Source organism: Protobothrops mucrosquamatus, unplaced genomic scaffold (genome assembly GCF_001527695.2).
Source record: "Protobothrops mucrosquamatus isolate PMUCROS unplaced genomic scaffold, P.Mucros_1.0 scaffold1589, whole genome shotgun sequence".
NCBI classification, from domain to species: Eukaryota; Metazoa; Chordata; class Lepidosauria; order Squamata; family Viperidae; genus Protobothrops; species Protobothrops mucrosquamatus.
Genome location: NW_015387752.1, coordinates 121,950 through 125,914, shown reverse-complemented (window position 1 = coordinate 125,914; position 3,965 = coordinate 121,950).

The window sequence follows — 3,965 nt, the reverse complement described above, 5'->3', positions numbered from 1 at the left end:
TAATAATAACAACAACAACAACAACAACAACAACTTGGCAATTTGGAAGGTACATTTGTAGCAGTTAATTCATTTAAGTGTGCCAACCTTACTGAGGATATCAATAATAACAATAATAACAACAACAACAACAACAAATATAATAGAGTTGGAAGGGACCTTAGAGGTCATCTAGTCTAACCCCCTGCTCAGGCAGGAAACCCTATACCATTTCAGACAAATGGCTGTCCAGTCTCTTCTTAAAAACCTCCAGTGTTGGAGCATTCTCCGCTTCTGGAGACAGGTTGTTCCACTGGTTAATTGTTCTAACTGTCAGGAAGTTTCTCCTTAGTTCTAGGTTGCTTCTCCCATTGATTAGTTTCCACCCATTGCTTCTTGTCCTGCCTTCAGGCGCTTTGGAAAATAGCTTGACTCCCTCTTCTTTGTGGCAGCCCCTGAGATATTGGAATATTGCTATCATGTCCCCCCTCGTCCTTCTCTTCGTTAAACTAGACATACCCAATTCCAGCAACCGTTCCTTATATGTTTTAGCCTCCAGTCCCCTAATCATCTTTCTCACAGTGCTTTACAGTGTCTCTGAGTGGTTTACAGAGTCAGCATATTGCCCCCAGCAATCTGGGTCCTCATTTTACCAATCTCGGAAGGATGGAAGGCTGAGTCAATCTTGAGCCGGAGGGAATCGAACTGCCAAACTGCTGGCAGTCAGCAGAAGTAGCCTGCAGTACTGCATTTTAACCACTGCGCCACCACGGCTCTTGACACCTGATTTACCCTTTTACCCTCCTCAAATTCAAACTGAAATTCAGAATATCAGAGCTGGAAGGGACCTTGGAGGTCTTCTAATCCAACTCCCTGCTCAAGCAGGAGACCCTATACTATTTCAGACCAGTGGCTACCCAGTCTCTTCTTAAAAACCTCCAGTGAGAAAGCACCCACAACTTGTGAAGGCAACTTCTGTTCCACTGATTGTTCACTGTAAGGAAGTTTCTCCTTAATTCCAGGTTGCTTCTCTCCTTGATTAGTTTCCATTCATTGTTTCTTGTCCTGCCCTCTGGTGTTTTGGGAAATAAGTTGACCCCCCTCTTCTTCTTTGTGGCAGTGTCTCAAATACTCCATTCTTATAATCATCATTTCATCTCCATTTCATCTCACTACTTTACAATCCTATAAACCAGGCAGTTAGTTTTGCGGTTATTTGGCAGCATGACAGTCATAGAAATTATGGAAAGAAATATAATAATAAACCAAGAATATCTCCTTAAGATTTACCTCTTTAATTTGTAAGGAGGTTTTCCTTTTATCTTTATTGGGAGACTTTTTCAGATTACTTTTGAAGGGGAATAACTTATCAATGTTTTATGCAGTCGAAAAGAAACCTTTCCAATTCCTACTGATCGAACGTTTCTTTCTTCATCAAAGTTTCACTCTGTTGTAATAAGGTTAAGATAATAAACATTAATAGATCATTGAGAATAAATTTTATTCCAAACTTTAGTGTGACTAGATCATCTTACTTTAAAATCATGGATATCTGAAGAACGGAGGAATTTATGTTAATACTGCCATGAATAAGAACCACTAGTTGTTACTTAGTGCTTAAATCTTTTCTCAGTTCCATCCCTGCAGACTTTATTAAGAAGACAAGTCCTTTATTGCAATCTGATATGCCAGAAGCAAAAGGCAAGAACCGAATGAAGAATCTGCCTGTAGTTATATCTCCTACAACAATTTGGAATTAAAGATGTCGTATTTACCTAAGTGAAGCCCAGAAACTACTTAGCTAATGTTCTTGTGTATCTCTATTTCCCATGGATGTTGAGTCCTAATACATTTTCTTTGGCCTTCCTGGTTTTTGTTTTTTCCTGCCTAGTCCTTGCCTCAGTCCAAATGTGTGGAAAATTGTCGTCCTGGATTTTTCAAGCAGATTTGGGAAAGGGAGCCAGTTTGCTGCTATGACTGCATTCCTTGTCCGGAGGGAACCGTCTCCACTCAGGAAGGTGGGTGACACTGAAAGAAAAGCATATTGGATCCGTCCATTTATACCAACATGAAAATCATTCAATATTTAAGATTGTTACCACATCTATAATGGAAATAGATTGTTCTACCTTCCCACTTTCAGAAACTAAATACTTTCCAAGACCTAAAGGTGTTTTTTCTGGAGGCAAGTGGACTTCCGTGTGTGTGTGTGTGTGTGTGTGTTTTGAAAATGTTTTGCTTCTCATCCAAGAAGCTGCATCAGCTCTAACTAGATGACGGGGAGTGGAAGGATCTAGTCAGAGCTGAAGAAGCTTCTTGGATGAAGAAGAAAAACAAGAAAGTCCAGTTGCCTCCTGAAAAAGCACCTTTGGGTCAACCAGGACCCAGATGACTGAGAATCTCCATAAACTTTCCAGAGACAGATAAAAACTCAATTTATCTTCTTTAATTCCATTAGGAATTCATGTTCTTTTTGTTTACATAAAATATTTCATTTATTTATCAAATTTATACAGCCACCCATCTCACAGAAAGTGATTCTTGGCAGCATACAATAAAATAAACAAACAAGTTACAGAATTTGATTAAAGTAATGAAACTTTTTTTTAAAAAAAGCAAGATTGTGAGAGTGGAATATATCAAGATGTTACACAAGATGCAACCACTAAAGAGGGTCCCTTCCCTCCAAGAAACTTCTTCAGTTCTGACTGGATGGTGGGGAATGGAAGGATTTATACTCCTTACAGACAGCTGGTCATTTGCATTCTCATTGAGGCCACCTGAAGGCTTATCTGTATTGTCAGGATCACCTGAGTAGTGTAAATGGGTGTGGAGCCTTCTTGGAACTGTTGAAAAGGCTGAGTTGTAGACTGGAGATAGATGATATCATATCCCTCCCCCTCTGTTGAGAGAGGGCTGTTCAGTTTTGACATAGATGGCCTATTTGCCCCCTCTTTCAAACCAGCGGTCCTCTACAGAGACTGAACTGGTTCCTTTTGAAGATGACCTCTGAAGAGCTCTGGTTGAGGATGTGAAAACATCCTGGCCCCTATGGATTTCTCAGTTGTTTTTGATACCATCAGCCAAGGTATCCTTTCAGACCATCTTCAGGGATTGGCGTGGGAGAGTGTGGTTTCCAATGGTTCTCTTTTCTTCATTGATGGTTCCATATTATTGAGGGACATATTATTGAAGGACAGAGTACAGGACCTAGGTCCCTGCAATGGACCATCCCCTAGGTCTTGAGTCTCCCTCCTTTCTTTTTTATCTTTGACCTAAAACTGCTAGATGTGGTCATTTGGTAGCATGAGGTATGGTATCATCAGTACACCATCCATAACTGGGCAGTGTTGCTTGTTGTGATGCTGCCCAAGCACATTGAGATAGAATGGATCTGGATGGAAGGAACCAACTTTGAGTCAACTCTGGCAAGATGGAGTGGCCATCTCTTTTTGGCCCTGCAGGGTCTAGTGATAAGCCATCTCTCATTCTGGAAGGGGTAGCATTCCTCTGGATGGAAGTGGTGTAAAATGTGGGGGTCCTCCTAGACTTACAGCTTCAACTTGATGTGTAGGGGGCAGCCTTGTCTGGAGGAGTCTTTAAACAGATTCTATTTGTGTACCATCTGTGCCTTTTCCCGGACTTAGGTGGCTTTACTTAGGGGCCTTGGGGTCGACAGAGGTCGACCCCAAGGCCCCTAACCTGTGGGGTCCCACAGGGGTCGGTCCTCTCTCCGCTTCTGTTCAATATTTATGTGAAGCCGCTGGGGGAGATCATTCGTGGCTTCGGGGTGGATTTCCATCAGTACGCTGATGACACTCAGTTGTACATATCCACCCCGGGCCACCCCAACGATGCCCTTGACGTGATGACCCGGTGTCTGGAGGCCGTGAGGGTCTGGATGGGGAGGAACAGACTCAGGCTCAACCCGTCCAAGACCGAGTGGCTGTGGTTACCGGCGCCTCGGCATAGTCAGCTGATTCCAT